The sequence below is a fragment of the Dermacentor albipictus genome, chromosome 7 (genome assembly GCF_038994185.2).
Source record: "Dermacentor albipictus isolate Rhodes 1998 colony chromosome 7, USDA_Dalb.pri_finalv2, whole genome shotgun sequence".
Lineage (NCBI taxonomy): Eukaryota > Metazoa > Arthropoda > Arachnida > Ixodida > Ixodidae > Dermacentor > Dermacentor albipictus.
This window is the reverse complement of record NC_091827.1, coordinates 49,615,049-49,632,989: the sequence shown is the minus strand read 5'-3', so window position 1 is coordinate 49,632,989 and position 17,941 is coordinate 49,615,049.

The window sequence follows — 17,941 nt, the reverse complement described above, 5'->3', positions numbered from 1 at the left end:
AACTTTATCGACTTTCGTCTATAGACAGTCTATAGACTTTGTATCAACAAAAGTCCAAATCTATAGAAAGGCAAGGTCGTCTATAAAAAGTCTGTAGACTTTCAATAGACAGTCCAAGGGGACTCTTGCAAGGGGTGCGCCCATGGAACAGTTGTTTCATGTGTGCGCGGGCGTACGTTCTGTGGAGCCTTGCTCACACTTGCAGCGCGTCCTTTAACTTTAACTTCCCTGCGCTTCTCAGGCGCACAGATAACATGCGCCTGCGGCAGGGGCATATTCGTTCCTTAACAAGTGAAAGCAGCCGCTTCTTTCTTGTCATCCCGGATGAAGCGTCGACTGGCCGGCGCATGGTGCCGACGGCAGCAAAATGCACACATTCTGCTTAACGCTCTGTCAGCACCTGTATTGTGGCACACCTGTGCAGGTGTGCATGCACGTTGAACACGCACTGCTTAAAAGACTTTGTGCTTTGGCGAGTACTGCAACAAAGAAGCCACGGCTAAGCAACATGTGTTTGATTATGAACAAAAGCAAGTTGTTACTGAACGCGAATGTTCTAAACCGAGGACTTCATTCTTGCATAATGTACTTTCTACGTGCCGCAAATGCACCACGCGCTGTCAAAAGCAGGAGTTCCTGAGCTGCAAGGCGTTATTGTACAGATTATGAAACGCATCGGTTTCCGCCAGTGATAACACGTTAGCGTGAATCCGCGGTAGAGGGCCAAATTTCTCGGGGACATTACTGCGGCCGTTGCCATTGCCGTGGCGCGGTACATTGCGTACAGCGTGGCATGCGCGTTCATTTCACGATCTTTAGTTCCTCCTCTACCGCCTCAACATCCGGGAGAGCACGGTCCAGACAACACAGCGCAAGAGAACACGGAGACTAACGCAAACCTGCCCACACGGCGCTTTTGTCATGGTACGAAACCTACGGAGCAACACCCGTGAGCGCACAGAACCATAACACAGCCGTCATTGTTGCCGGAAAGCATGGTCTCTACCGCAAAAGAAATAAAAGAAAACAGGAAAAAAGGAGAACCTACAACGTCATTTCCACCACACTTTTCTCCTTGCGCACGGACGGCGTAGGGCCTCTCCTCAGGTTCTCCCGCCGGTTGAGCCACAATGCTTGCGAAGCTTTATGGCTGCTACGACACACGCGAGGTGTATTCCTATGAGGCAGCATGGTGGCGCTATCTCTGAAGCTCGGCCTACAACACCGCATGGAAGCTTAAAATCCGGATCTTTCGTGATTATTAGACGAGTGCAGCAAATCAAGTAGGAAAAGCAATAGAAAATGGGAGCCTAGAATGTAAATATAAATATTAAGGAAAAAAAGTTATTTTGACTTGCCTACACTGCCGTATGACTATTGGAAAAGTGGCATTATAACGTGTAATCACGATTCAAATCTTAGAAGTATAAAAGTATTCGCAACATTCGGAAGGTCTTGAAGAATGCATGATTCCAGTTGCAAATTTTTCATAGGAAATATGAGAAATACTGGTGATGTATCAACTTGTAGCTGTACTAATGATGTGTTTCACGTGTGATTAAGCTTTAAAGTAAGGTATTGGCGAATTTCCAAGCTAATCTTTGAACAAACTGCTGAAATAAATGCGTTGGTCTGCGCTTAGAGTGACGGCACGTTAACCGTTAACGAGGGGATATGGTGGCCCAGAACGTCAGTGGTTTGAACCCCATCGCCGGACACCCACCAGTTTGCAAGGTGGGCAAAAAGATACACGGACAGCAAGTCGTCCGGCTCTCTCCAGGATGCGTTGCTTAACGGTGGATTCGTGGGGACTCTCAGGTTTTCTTTGCAAAAACTAAAACAGAACATGGCGATGGTCTTAACGCCTTGCCACCAATGTGCGTTGGGGCTAAAGAAAAAACGAATGGAGCCACGACGTCACTCGATGCGCGACCATAGCCATGATCGATGTGCCGCGTGCGCATGGGTCGGCGAATAAATAATCACCGCGACAGTTTCGTGTCCCGTTTCGTATCCTACTACACACAGGGATACTTCAACTAGCCCAGCGACAAATAGCAAAACAAAAATCCATTGTCGTATCCTACTACACACAGGGATATACCAACTGGCCCAGCGACAAGTAGCAAAACAAAAATCCATTGTCGTATCCTACTACACACAGGAATACGCCAACTGGCCCAACGACAAGTAGCAAAACAAAAAATCATCTCGTTCAGTTCTCATTGGCCAAGAACAGGCCCAGGTGGCTGCTGTGGCCTCTCTGATTGGTTCAAACTGCCGCCATCACGAAACGTAATAATATGGTGGATTCTGACAAGGTCTCGAATAGCGGCTGCGAACAGAAGACGACCCGCGCCACCGTCTTGATGTTACCGCACGAGCCTGCTATGACGTCACGCATTTTTGACATTTCCTGTTTGGGCGTAGTAGGTACTTTATCGCTAAACATTTAAGCGTTCATCTTTAGTGTCTATTTAACCAATAAATGAGCTTCAAACAGGTAACTGACCGATAGGTTGGCTGTTGTTACACGGACCTACTACATGCAGCCTGCGGTTAAAGGGCAACTTCAAACGCCCCACTGCAAATTCAGTTATACAATATAAGCTCTAAAATGCCGTCCCAGAAGAGATTCATCGAAATATATCTTTCAATATAATATATATATAGTTATAGTTATAGTATAAGTTATAGTATAAGTATAGTTATTAAGGTTATAGTATATATATATATACTATAACCTTAATTCGAAGACGTAATTCATTAGTAAAGAAGGGGAGAACTAGCTGTCCTGTTACCATGCTGCCAGAAGGCAATCGTCAGTGCCAATTTGAACCTTTCCTTCGACTATGACATCCGCAAGCTGTGTTCCTTCTCTGCATCCCAGTTAAAACTCCGCTACTGAATCTTCTGCGCATAGAGAAATACCCAGGACAGTTGATGGTAGGGGTAGCAGTCGCGATAGCTTAATCACTAAAGAGAGGCCAGATTCGCGTAAAAGGGATGCGTGCGAGTGATTCGGATTCGGCGCCCGACTGCGGCAACGCATGTTTCCCTCCACTTTCATTGTTACGCCGTCCTCATTATTTCGCCGTTTAAATTAAAGCTAACATGATGTTCTTCATCCTCCGTTTCAATCGTGCCGCTTTTGAAGAGTTTGGTACTTCATTTTCGGCAACCTGCCGCCGTGGGCATGCGCCATAGCTTTTGCTGAAGTAGAAGACCAAGCCCAAAAACTCTTCTCTAGCCTTGAACGAATATGCAGAAACCCTCGCAGTAGCATCCCACGATGGTTGTATAATCCCCACTTTACTTTCGTCAGCTTTTATCACTCGGCGCCATTAAGAAAATGTACTACTACAAATGAATTCGCGCACTCATATATAATAGCAACATCTGATTTCCCACATCGTAGTTTTCTTGTAACAACAAATGGTGCTCCTCTAGAAGAATTAAATTAATGATTACAAGTCAACGGTGCCGAGTCCCCTGAAAGAACTTTCAACTCCACAGGTGTGGTCTGGCTATATCACCCTTGTGCCCTTTATGCAATGAGAGCGAATCTCCGGAACAGTTCCTTTTGACATGCCGCCGTTTCATTAATAAAAGGAAAAGATTTCTGAGAAGGACCCTTGGAAAATTTGGCTTTAATTTGACTGTTCCTGTAACTCCTTCTGGCGGGCTAGTACTGGGTTACAGCCACAGGAACGTTTGTGAAGCCATCTGAATCTTTCTGCATGAGAGAAAACGTATTGCATGTCAGTATTTTTCTAAATACTTATGCTCTCAATCATACCTGCAACAGTAGACACCTTAAATGTCATTTGCAAGATACTTATCCCCCCCCCCTTCAACCTAACGTATTTTAAAAAATGCTAACAGTTCATCCACCGCGCGATTCACGGCCGATCAACCAAGGTGGGTAGGTGGGTTGCTCCATTTCCCTAGGAAACAAGACCAGGAACGAGAATATTATCATGGGGATGTTGGTGCAGCTGTCATGGGGTATATAATTGAATTAGGACGAGTTCCTCCTTCAATTTTAAATTATTTTTTTGCAATTCATTTCTTTATTCATTCAAAATTTCTCTATGGTAGATCTTTTGAGTCTCTGACGATCTCTTTCTTAAATCACCCCATTCTTGGCCAATACCGCATAGTGGGTGTGAGCCAGTCTCAGAAGAAAGTAAAGCGAAGCAGGGAAAAACGGCTGCCGTGATGAGACCCGAGCATGTATTGGAATTCCTAACAATAATCAATTAAACTTCTAATTTACAGTACTATCGTCCCACGCTCCACTATACAAATCTAGATTGTCTCTACTTCTAACCATACGAAAAACCGCCTGCTTCTTGGCCAATCCCCAATAGTGTGTACGCGCCACTCTCGAGGCCACAAGACAAGACACGACAAGAGACCCGAGAACCACCGGATATCGGCGATGCCAGTAAGTACGAGGGCAGCGTGCATGCATGTTGGACAGTGAAAAAGGGAAGCTGGGGTCCCTTAGCTTCTCGTTGAGGTTTCTTGACAAAGAGGCGAAATTCGGAGCGTCGGGCCAGGCGCTGTCACCTGATCGTAATAGACCCGGGCCTAATGTAGGTGTAGTATAGTGTCGCCCCCTGTCAGATCTATGTGCCATCGCATATGTATGTTTTGTAGTTGTTGAGCTAGATGGCGAACCCCCCTTCTGTCACGTGACGAGCATTGGACCAATTGGGAGGTGTCATCTGGCGTGTGAACCCTTTATTAGCAATAAACGGCCAAGGGTGGCTGAGTCTTCGTTCCGGTTTTCAACGGGAGCAGTTCGCTCCGCGTCCTTTACTGCGCCGGCGTTAGCCGCGCGTTCGCTGGTCGGGGCCCCCCGCTTGCCTGCCGCTGCCGACACAACATCATTGGCGACGAGGATGGGATTCCCGCAGCGGTTCCGACCGAAGCCCCGGGAAACCAACGAGCTTCGTGAGTGAACAACGGAAGCACTTCGCAGCCGAGGAGCAGGAAGCAGCAAGGCAGTTAACCAGCGCAGCGCCAGCTTCAAGCGAAGCAGCAAGGCAGTCGACCGGCGCAGCGTCAACGACAAGTAATGCGGTCCCGCCAGCGTCAGAGTTTCCGAGACTCTTGCAGCGGCTTGACCGGCTGTTCGCCGCGTCAACAAATGTCCTGGCGGAACGGCACGAGTTCACCAGCCGAAAGCAACTCGAGGGAGAAGGCTTCCTGGAATTCGTGACCGCATTGAAGAAGAAGGCGGTACAGTGCAACTTCGGCACAAGCTATGACGAGCGCGTCCGAGACGAAATCATACACGGGATAGCGAACGCCAGCGTTCACGAAAAGTTGCTGGCCCATGGCGAAACCTTGTCCCTGGACAAGGCAGAAGACATTGGACGCTCGTTAGAAGCCCTACATCGAGCGAACCGCGCGTTCGACTCGGAGAAAATTCAGAGAATCGAGGCAGCTCAACTTGGTGCTCCGTCGACGAGCCAAGATGGCCGACTTCTTCCGGGGAGCCGCCAAGATGGCCGACGTAGTCCGGGAGGCCATGAAGATGGCCGACGCAGTCCGGGAGGCCATGAAGATGGCCGACTTTTTCCGAGGAGCCGCCAAGATGGCCGACGTCTTCCAAGAGGCCGCCCAGATTATCAACATTTTCCGCGAGGCTCCTCCGGGACCCGCAATGAAGCACAGGATGCAAAGGCCCCTAATTTCGACCGCAGTACATGCGACCGGTGTGGCAGCACGAAGCATATTGCCGCATACAGGAACTGTCCCGCAAGGAACCGGCGGTGCAACGCCTGCCATACGTTGGGCCATTTTGCATCCGTATGCCGAAAAACCCGTACTGTTCAGCACGTCTCTTCCGCAGAGACGCTGTCGTCAACTTCCGCAGGACAGCCGTCCGCGTCTGTCTTGACGGTGAGCACTTCGGAAGCTAAAAGGGATTTACAAGTCCCGGTCGTGGTTAACGACGTCGCCATGCGGCTGCTCGTGGACACAGGAGCGTCTGTCTCCTTGATGACTGCTGAGGATTTTGGGAAGCACTTTGGTCGACAGCACAGACTGTCAAAAACAGCAGTGGACTTGAGGAATTTCTCCCGGCAACGCATCGACATTCAAGGCCTTTTCCAAGCCACTGTCCAGTTTCTTCAAAGGTCGTGCTCAGTCACGTTCCATGTAACGTCTACAGGAACATCACTGCTGGGTCTTGACGCCATCCAGCGCTTGGGAATACAAATCGACGGTACGTCGCTGACATGCTGCCTGGCTACGCTTCCTCCAGTACAGAGCCCCACAGGTGTGCCTCCGGGTTTTGATCACCTCTTCAGTGGCGAGTTTGGACTCGTCAAAAACTTCGTGCACCGAATACATCCATGGCAAGGTATGAAACCAGTGTCATCAAAGTTGCGCAGACTACCCCTGGCTCTCCGTGACCAGGTGACGAATGAACTGCCACGTCTCGAGGACTGCGACGTCATCGAGCGCGTCGAGGCTTCTGAATGGGTGTCTCCACTCGTCGTGGTGCGCAAAAAGGATGGAGCCATCCGGCTCTGTGTTGACCTACGGGAACCGAATAAGGCAATTGTCATTGATGGGTATCCTTTGCCGCACGTAGAAGAGTTATTGCAAATGTTTCATGGTGCCACATATTTTTCTAAGCTGGATCTAGCATCTGCTTACCACCAGCTGTTACTGGAAGAAGGTAGTAGAGATCTCACGACATTCATAACTCATAAAGGCTTGTTCAGGTTCAAGCGTGTCTGTTTTGGCTTGGCATCCGCGCCAGCAGTGTTTCAGAAAATGATGTCACAAATCTTGCAGAGTTGTAAGAATGTTGTCTGTTACCTTGATGACATTTTGGTATGGGGTCGAACAAAACCTGAGCATGATGCTAACTTAAGAGAAGTCTTGCTTTGTATTTCAAACAGTGGTATGAAACTGAATGAAAAATGTGTCTTCTCTGTGAGAGAACTGACTTTTCTGGGCCATAAAATTTCAGCTGAAGGCATTTCGCCTACAGAGAGCAAGGTAAAAGCAATCCTGAATGTGCCTGCTCCTACACATATTAAGTCATTGCAATCCTTCTTAGGATTAGCTGGTTACTATGCCAAGTTCATTGATCATTATGCAGAACTTGTGGAACCGCTTCGCCTCATGCTCAGGCAAGGGCAAAATTTTGCTTGGTCTGATGATGCACAACGTAGCTTCAATCAGTTGAAAGCTCGTCTCACATGTTCCCCTGTCATTAAGATTTTCCACCCTGAATTGCCTGTGGTAGTCACGACTGATGCATCTGATGTTGGTGTTGGTGCTGTGTTACAGCAACCGTATGGTTCTAAGCTAGAAACTGTAGCTTTTGCATCTAGGACATTGTCTGTAGCTGAACGAAAGTATTCTGTAGGAGAGCGTGAAGCGCTAGCATGTCTGTTTGCATGTGAAAAATGGCATGTGTACCTCTGGGGTAGATGGTTCACTCTTCGAACTGACCATCAAGCAGTAGTTGCAATACTGTTCGCTGGCGACTCAGGTCGTCGACCTCTTCGCATTTCAAGATGGTCAGCCAGGCTCCTGTATTACAACTTTCAGATTGAATATTGCAAAGGATCAGAAAACCTAGTCGCTGATGCCTTGTCTAGACTTCCTGTAAAGGATTCGCAGAATGTAGTTCAGGAGGAAGAAATAGTATCCTTGGTCACATCAGTCGTTGACAAGGAAACAGTGCAACTTGCAACGAGTACGGATGAGACGCTTCAGAAGGTCAGTAAATGCCTAGCAGAGGGTTGGCTTTCTAAGAAAAACATAGACAATGCTTTAATAGCTTATTTTCATGTGAATGAAGAATTGTCATTTGTAGATGGATTACTCATGCGTGGTGATTGTGTGGTAATACCCAGTGTCCTCATACCTACATTCCTACAGCTGGCACATGAAAATCATCAGGGCATAGTACGTACTAAGCAGCTTCTTCGTGAACGCTATTGGTGGCCCCAGATGGATAGCACTGTTGAACAGTATGTAAAGCATTGTCATGTATGTAAGCTGGCAGACAAGTCTGCAAAGCCTCATGTAGCTCCATTGCAACCAGTTGAATGGCCGAACGGGCCTTGGCAGAAATTGGGAATGGACATCATTGGCCAATTAAACACGTCCTACCCTAGGTATCTAGTCACCCTTGTTGACTACTACTCAAAGTGGCCAGAAGTACTTGGTACTAATTCCATCTCCACAGATGATGTCAATAAGCTTCTTGACTGGGCTTTCAGCCGTGAAGGGTTGCCAGACTCTATAGTTACAGACAATGGTCCACAGTTTGTCTCAAAACAATTCCAAGATTACCTAAAGGAAAAAGGAATCGCTCATTTTTTCTCCTCCAACTATTATCCTCAGGGAAATGGTCAAATAGAAAGGTTCAACCGAGTCATTAAGGAACACCTGCAGGTAGCCAGGCTTGAAGGTCGAGATGCTTCGAAAAGCATTTCAGAATTCTTGGGTTCTTATAGGATTACGCCACATGCTACAACGGGTCTCTCCCCAGCTTTCCTACTTCATGGTCGTCAACCTCGTTCAAAGATAGATATTAGCAACTTCAGGTTGCATAAGCACATAACGGTTCAGGACAGCTCTCTTCCGCAAGTTCGCGAGAGAGTCTTGCAGAAACAGCGGCAAACTAAACAGTATGTAGACAAACGTAGAGGTGCTCAGGCAACTCGTATCAAGGTGGGAGACACCGTCAAAGTAAAACTTGCCAAGAAAGGATTTTTTAAGTACAGTACGCCTCGTACAGTTGAGGCCCAGGTAGGACCATCCTCTTTTGTACTCAGTGATGGGAAGACGTGGAATGCGTCTAAGTTAACCACAGTAGTAGATGATTCAAACCATAGTACATTGTCCACGACTAACAAAGATTTTTTGTACTCGTAATCAAACCTGGATAGTCATTCCGATGACTCGTCTGGCGTGACATCGTCCTTTCATAGGCACCGCTTAAGTAGTGCATCTGACTATATCGCTTCCGAGTCTACACAGTCAGAAATAGTTTCAGATTCCGTGGGGGAATCGGTAGTATCCCAGGACTTGTTGGGACTTCGAGAGGAGCGTCCTGGGCAACCCTCTCCAGCTTCGAGCGACAACCACATTCAACTTTCCAACCAGGGGGAGGGAAATAGTAGTGGGACGACTGGGTCTTTAAAGTCGACCGAAACGCGTCGCAACCCCCAAAGTTCTTCTGAGGTACGCACGCGTCCTCATCGTGTCAAAAATGGCCTCCGCGGCTTGACGATTATGTTTCCTGAATGCAGAGCGTTTTGCCGTCTTCGAAATGCCACGGCTAGGGGCTTCGCTGTGACATTTAGGAGGTAGTTCACATTTTTCGTTCACACAGGTAAAATGTGTTCCTTGTTGCGGTACAGTGAGCTTTGTGCCGTGTTCCTTGTTGAACTTTGTTTCAGTGACTGCCTGTGTTTTAGTGCCCAAGACTGGTGCGCGTGTATGTGAACTTGGGCGGGGACGGATTGAATTTGTTGTGGACCTAAGTGCGTGCTTGTGTGCAACTGGTGCGCGTGTGTGAACATGGGGGGAATGAACTGAAATCTTTGGACTTAAGTGCGCGTCGTGTGTGCGCGTTTCACAGGTATGTTACTTTGTTTCCAGGGGGGGATAATGTAGTATAGTGTCGCCCCCTGTCAGATCTATGTGCCATCGCATATGTTTTGTAGTTGTTGAGCTAGATGGCGCACCCCCCTTCTGTCACGTGACGAGCATTGGACCAATTGGGAGGTGTCATCTGGCGTGTGAACCCTTTATTAGCAATAAACGGCCAAGGGTCGCTGAGTCTTCGTTACGGTTTTCAACAGGAGCAGTTCGCTTCACGTCTCCTTTACTGCGCCGGCGTTAGCCGGGCGTTCGCTGGTCGGGGCCCCCCGCTTGCCTGCCGCTGCCGACACAACAGTAGGCACGCGGTGGCTCAAATGCTTCGATTACTGAGTAGATGTTGACGATATCTCCCAATACTCTCTCCTTATGTCTCTTTTTCCATGTTCATGATTCGCTCACTTCGTACCTTATTCATTTCGCTCGCAATTACGTCGACCTTTCCTGATATGTGTGGCCGCTTGGTCGAACATAACTTTGTCTTGCCCAGAGACCGCCAGGTGAGCCAGTTTGGCAGATAATGTAGTTTATGGTGCAATGTGCCCAAATTCCGACTATATTCAAACAATTTACGCCTGTTCTCTTAAGTTCATCTACTCTGCGACTAATTCTCGCTTCATGAAGGCACCGGAGTGGCTGCTTTCCAGACATGATTGCTTCGCGCGAACCCAACTTAGCCCAAACGAGATCGCTATATTTCATGGCGGCTTTGCCTCAGCATGACTCTGTCTACGGCGGTGCACCCTGTAGAGGGGCAATATGCCATGCTTTGAATTTCGACTATATTGGCGCTAATTACGCCCACACCATATTTTATTTTACGTACATTCCGACTAAGTCCTCCTTTTCTTATGTTGTCGCGTTGACACCTAGATTTTCATACTTCCGACATCATTACCTATACCGTAAGGAACATCGGAGAATAGCAATAACCACAAGGACAGTGCGCTTTCGTCCTGTTGTCCGATGTTTTTCTCGCGCTAGTTAGTGCATCAAGTCTATAATAAACCCCCACTAGCCCAACTGTATTCGCTAATTACGTTTTCCTATTTGTTCCGACTCGCTACGACGTTCTGGGGGCCCAAAAGGGCCGTTTTTCATCTGGAAGTGGTTGCAAGGTTACCAGAACCCAGATGCGCCAACACCATGTGAAATCGGCTTAGAAGACCTTGTCTTCAAAATTATCTAGCACGGCTCCAGAACGTGGCACTCCTTCCGCACGCTGCGCTTCTAGAAGTACGTGCCGAATCGTGAACGCCTCCGCACTTGAAACCACGAATTATATTGAGCACCACCTTCGCAATTCACGACAATGCGATGTGACGTCGCTTTATCATATTTCCATAACATAATGAACAAAAAGAAGTGAAGCCACTGGAAGCGTGATTGTTGCAAACATTGTCTGCCCTACGACGCGACGGAAGCAATGCTGATGTCAGAAGCTACGAAAAATGGGGAGACGAGCACTTTTATTATTGAGAACTACCTGAGGGCACAAGAGCAGCTGCAGCAGCTGTTTTATTTCTTTTGGCAAACACTGTACCTAGGAGGGTCGTTGGCTAAAAGGACAGCATTGGGCAACACTAAGCAAAGTCATATCGGAAATAAAACATTAATTAAGAGTTGTTGGGCAGTTTCTTTGGCGGGAACAGCGGAGTACTGGGGAAGGAAATGGAGATCCTAGCTTAACTTTTTCCACTTGCGCCCAAACCTTTGCTCCGTTACGTGAATGTGACGTCACGGCTTTCAAAGTATTTCATATATATTTGTTGGATATCGTGCGAGAAAAAGTTATCTGTGCTAGCTAGGTTCAGTCGCTGGTACCGTTCGAATAAAAATGCAAGCCTTCCTTGTGGGTGCACAACTAGTTTTGGGCAAGACAGGTCATAAACAACAACGGCGCTGGGAGTAGGCGCCGAATGGTTAAGGTGGCGTCCCTAAGTATCTTGTCATTTGCGACCCCTTTGTTCTTGGTGACTAAAGATCCATCAGTACTATCTCAACATGCAGTTTTAGACGGAGCTCTCGCCCTGGGGCTTCTATGTAAATACATGGGAAATGAGAAATCCATTTGCTCGCTAAGCACTTCACCAAATTTGACGAGATTTCCTTCGTGTAAACGAAAAAGAGTTTTAGCCTACAGGGATTGTTGCAAGATCTTTTTTTTTCTGTTGAGGCCATATTACTTCAACAAAAATTAGTTTAAAATTGTTTATTATTGTTTATTAACTTTCAGAAAATGGTACTGTCAAGTTTTAATCTCCAACTCAGCGATGAATACTGATATAACAACTCTGTAAATTGCATCTATTCGTACATCTACAGCCGAGAAACTTGATTTATGGCACATGGCACCTAATAACACCAGTCTTATATGAGTGGTCCTTTGCGAAACCCTTCTAAGCGTTCTGAAAGAATCACGTAACATTAACTAGTACATCAAATTTGCGCGCTTTAAATTTATTTACCGGATCATCATCATCATCATCGTCATCATAATCATCATCATCATCAGCCTGGTTGCGCCAACTGCAGGGCAAAGGCCTCTCCCATGCTTCTCCAACAACCCCGGTATTTACCGGATACAGTTTATAGAACTACAATATTTGTTTTCGTTGCAAAGTACGTATTCGTAAACTTCTTATGTAAAAACATTCATTTTCTAAGTCAACATTCCGCTGCCCACAGTGACTCCACTATAACTTCCTCTCTGAATTGCAACTAATAATATTATTAATAATAATATTCTAATAATATTGGCCTAGACGTTACGTCAGAAAAAGCATTTTTGCATATTGCAGTGTTTAAATGGGTGGCATTGGAGTAGAGACCACGCTAAAGTTAAGCTGCTTCTTCAAGGCACAATAAACAGAAGGTCAGGCAGAACTCGTCTCACGATGAATGTCGACGGTAATGCGATTAGCACTGACGCAATGCGGCGATCCACTGTATTGCCTCCGCAGAGACGCGTTACGTTTAAGAGGTGGGTGTGTGCGTATTCATAACCTTGCGCTTCCGACTGAACACGCAGCGTCATTTGGTGACGACGCCCCGAAGTCCGCGCGTGTGATGGTTGTATGAATATACATTCAGACAACTTTAATTTATATAGATTTATTGCCGATTGATTTCAGTTTTTATTTTCCTTTCGTTTATTTCCGCCAAGGGATTCACTATACTTACATAAATTATTCTTGCACCCTAAAACCTTTGCGGCTAATCGTGGATCCATTTAGGGAAACGCGTAATTTTTATTTGCAGCAACATAATATACGGCACAAACCAAAACTTATGAAGATAGTAATGACTGCACCATAAGCTCATAATTCGTAGTCAAAATAATACTTATTCAAATATCGAATAAGAAGTTCGTCGTTGCTGGTTTGCTCAGTGGCTATCGTGTTGGGCTGCTGAGCACGAGGCCATGGGATCGAATCCCGGCAACGGCGGCCCCCTTTCGATGGAGGCGGAAACGCCCATGCACTTAGATTTAGGTGCACGTTAAAGAACCCCACGTGGTCAAAGTTTCCGGAGTCCTCCAACATGGCGTGCTTCATATACAGAAAGTGGTTTTGGCACCTAAAGCCCCATAATCTAATATTTCTTCCGTCATTGCTGGTAAAAAGCGATTAGCTACGACATTATTCGGCGTATAATTTCAAATTTTGGAGCAACTAAGTTTCAGTGATCTCTTTCCATAAAAAGTTTTAAAAGAAGGCAGGGTAATGTGATTGTTAGCGTAAGCTCTCGTATTCCGTGTAGGTAATGCAAATATGCTTAATGGACATGGTTCGCCTTTTTAGCTAACACTCGATCAACGATTTGGGTGATTCCGCCCAAGCCGCATAGACATTTTTAATAATTCTTCTGCCATAGCCATAGTGAGTTGTCAGAGAGGGCCAATGAAAGCTGCCAATTCCCCGTGGTGCATAAACAGTGGCTCAAGCAGGCGTAAGAAACGTTCACTGAAGAGCGGTAGCCACCTAATGGCAAAAGTTGGCATCAAAGAGGTTCGTTGAAAAGTGGGGCATACCTACTGGAACATACTGATTTTGAATCCTCAGTGACTCATGTCGGCGTGAGGAAGGTTCCTTAAAGAGTGGCGCATATAGCCACGGGCTGAAAAGTAAGTCAGGTTGGCGCGAAAAAGTTAGGAACTTCGACAGTTAACCCCCGGAAATTACGTGATATACCTTACGAATGCTAATCGCAATAAAACTGGCCAGACGTACACCTTTTAGGCACGATTTGTGGCTTTAGTGACATTAGACATCAGTCTAATGGTGGGTGGGTAACTGCTCATGATATGTTTTATAACATGATTACTAGAAACGCAGGAATATACCCCTGGTATATACCCCGTGACCAAAGCTGGCATCACAGAAATTTATTGACGAGCTGCACGCATACAGTGACAAATGTTTTGGCCGAAGTTGGCATCAAAGAGGTTCAACGAAAAGCGCGGCGTACCCAAAAGGTCCGGAAGTGGGTAGAAACCTGGTTCCCTCTGAACAGCAGCCCAATTCTCTTCCCATTAAACACTTTACTACCCAGTGACACAAGTGGGCCGGAAAGATGTTAGGCGTGCACAACCGTAGAGACAAATCGCAAACTGAATGAAGCTCCAAAGTAATGCTCATACGATTCGGAGCTAGATAAGGCTCAAACCCCAAACGCGGCTGGCATCGCCATATTATGTTCCGACACCAGCTTGCCTTCTAGACGTGAATATGTACGGCTCCTGCTTGTTGGGCCTAAGTAAATGTTTATGGGTAAAAATGATATGAATTGCATTTGGGGTGAACAGAAGTTTAGCAATATTCGAGAGATTTCACTCCATCACAAAGGGGCGCCAAATATGCGGAACGGCACTAACATCCATGACGTCACAGTTAGGTAATGACGCAGGGGTTTCAAAGTGAAATTTCAAAAGTAATGTACATTGGCAGCATGTATTTGTTTTGTTTTTTCATTTGTACAAGGCCCCCTTACGAAATATCCCTCTGTTGTGTCTCGCTAGGTGCCAGTGAGCAATTAATGGATCGCGCAGCTAACGAAGTGTACGCGGTGACCACCAACAGGTCTCCTCGCCTATCTTATACCGGTGTCTTTGTCAGCGACACATGGCAGAATCTGATATATCGAACAGCCGGTGCTTATGATATTGTCACGTGGTTGTGACCGCGAAGAAAGAAGCAGTAAGGTGGAATACGAAACTAGCTTTTATTGGGCGAACCTGTGCCCACAAAACAGGCTACACTTATAGCACAATGAAAGCGGCGAACACAGTCGGCGATCGTCGAAAATCTGATCAGCGGGTCAAGCGCGTCGGCTTTTATACAGCAGTCATCGAATGTTCCAGACTAAACGTTGGGACCCGCATGCCTTCTACAAAGTTCTACACCATTCGCGTCAAGCGATGGAATCAGATAACACAAGGTTCGGCGACAACAGACAGCGGATAGAAGCATCGATAACTTTCCAGAAAGTTCGGATACATGCAAGCGCGTCCCGCGCTGTGCGATAACATTTGTTAGGCGGCTAAACGTGGTCGCCCGATAGAGACAAGTACACGTGTCATTACCCCCCTCTTAAAAAGCATCGACCCGATGCTGCAAACAAACGAAAGTAACAAATAGGCACTCGTAGCAATGAAAACAACAAAATAAGGGAAGTTCGTTAGCGTCCGTAAAACGGTTTAAGACGCACCACGTGGACCACTTCAGGTCGTGCGCGGCGCCGCTGTGAATGCGAGATGCCGTCTGGCACGACCGCATATTCCAGTGCGCCAACACGTCGAATGACCTTGTAAGGTCCGAAATAGCGGCGCAATAGTTTCTCACTCAATCCTCGTCGGCGTATCGGGGTCCATACCCAAACACGGTCGCCGGGCTGGTACTCGACGAAGCGTCGTCGGAGGTTGTAGTGTCGGCTGTCCGTACGCTGCTGGTTTTTGATCCGTAGGCGGGCGAGTTGTCGGGCTTCTTCGGCGCGCTGGAGATAGCTAGCGACGTCAACATTCTCTTCGTCAGTTACGTGCGGCAGCATGGCGTCAAGCGTCGTCGTCGGGTTCCTGCCGTAAAGCAACTTGAACAGCGTGATCTGTGTTGTTTCTTGCACCGCCGTGTTATAAGCGAATGTTACGTACGGCAGGACGGCATCCCAGGTCTTGTGTACGACGTCGACGTACATCGCTAGCATGTCGGCAAGGGTCTTATTCAGCCGCTCCGTAAGACCATTCGTCTGCGGGTGGTAAGCCGTTGTCCTCCTGTGCCTTGTCTGACTGTATTCCAGAATGGTTTGGGTGAGTTCCGCTGTAAAGGCCGTTCCTCTGTCGGTGATGAGGACTTCTGGGGCGCCATGTCGCAGCAGGATGTTTTCGACAAAGAATTTCGCCACTTCGGCTGCGCTACGTTTTGGCAGTGCTTTTGTTTCAGCGAAGCGGGTGAGGTAGTCCGTTGCCACGACGATCCACTTATTTCCGGTTATTGACGTCGGAAAGGGTCCCAGCAAGTCCATCCCGATCTGCTGGAATGGTCGGCAAGGAGGCTCGATTGGCTGTAGTAATCCGGCTGGCCTTGTCGGCGGTGTCTTGCGTCGCTGACAGTCTCGGCATGTTCTGACATAACGGGCGACGTCGGCGGTCAGGTGCGGCCAATAATACTTTTCGTGTATCCTTGATAGTGTCCGGGAAAATCCGAGGTGTCCAGCGGTCGGATCGTCATGTAGGGCATGCATTACTTCTGGACGAAGTCCTGACGGGACAACAAGAAGGTAATTGGCGCGGACTGGCGAGAAGTTCTTCACGAGTAGACTGTCTTGAAGCGTGTAGGAAGATAATCCGCGCTTAAATGCCCTGGGGACAACGTCGGTGTGCCCTTCCAAATAATCGACGAGGCCTTTAAGTTCCGGGTCCGCTCGTTGTTGTTCGACGAAGTCTTCCGCGCTTATTACTCCAAGGAAGGCGTCGTCATCCTCGTCATCGTGCGGTGGCGGGACAATGGGGGCGCGGGATAGGCAATCGGCGTCTGAGTGTTTTCGTCCGGACTTGTATGTTACGGTGATGTCGTATTCTTGTAGTCTGAGGCTCCACCGTGCCAGCCGTCCTGAGGGATCCTTTAAATTCGCTAGCCAACATAAGGCGTGATGGTCGCTGACGACTTTGAATGGCCTGCCATATAAGTAAGGGCGAAATTTCGCTGTAGCCCAAACGATGGCGAGGCATTCCTTTTCGGTTGTAGAAAAATTGCCTTCCGCTTTTGACAACGACCGGCTAGCGTAAGCTATCACGTGTTCATGTCCATCTTTTCTCTGGACCAGGACGGCACCGAGGCCTAGGCTACTGGCGTCAGTGTGGATTTCGGTATCGGCGTGATCGTCGAAGTGCGCAAGTACGGGCGGCGACTGCATGCGTCGTTTGAGTTCTTGAAATGCCTCGGCCTGCGGCGTTTCCCACTTGAACTCGATGTCGCATTTAGTTAGCTGCGTCAGCGGCTCACCGATGCGTGAAAAGTTCTTGACAAATCGCCTGTAGTAGGCACACATGCCAAGAAATCTACGCACTGCCTTCTTGTCGATGGGCTGTGGGAACTTTGCTATGGCAGCTGTCTTCTGTGGGTCGGGGCGGACTCCAGATTTGCTGATGACGTGGCCTAAAAATAGAAGCTCCTCGTAAGCGAAGCGGCACTTTTCCGGCTTCAGAGTAAGTCCTGATGACCTGATGGCCTCTAGTACTGTTGCCAGCCGCCTAAGGTGAACGTCGAAATTTCCGGCGAAGACGACGACGTCATCCAAGTATACGAGACAGGTCTGCCACTTCAATCCTGCTAAAACCGTGTCCATCACGCGCTGGAACGTTGCAGGCGCCGAGCACAGTCCGAATGGCATAACCTTGAACTCGTAGAGGCCGTCTGGGGTGATGAAGGCGGTCTTTTCGCGATCTCTTTCGTCGACTTCTATTTGCCAATAGCCAGACTTTAGCTCCATGGACGAGAAGTATGTAGCGTTGCAGAGCCGATCCAATGCGTCGTCTATCCGTGGGAGGGGGTATACGTCCTTCTTCATGATCTTGTTCAGACGACGATAATCGACGCAGAAACGTAGGGTTCCGTCCTTTTTCTTTACCAGGACAACAGGGGATGTCCATGGGTTTTCGACGGCTGGATGATGTCGTCGCGCAGCATTTCGTCGACTTGTTCTCGTATAGCTTCACGTTCTCGCGCCGAAACTCGGTAAGGGCTCTGACGGAGTGGGCGAGCGCATTCCTCGGTGATTATGCGATGCTTGGCGACTG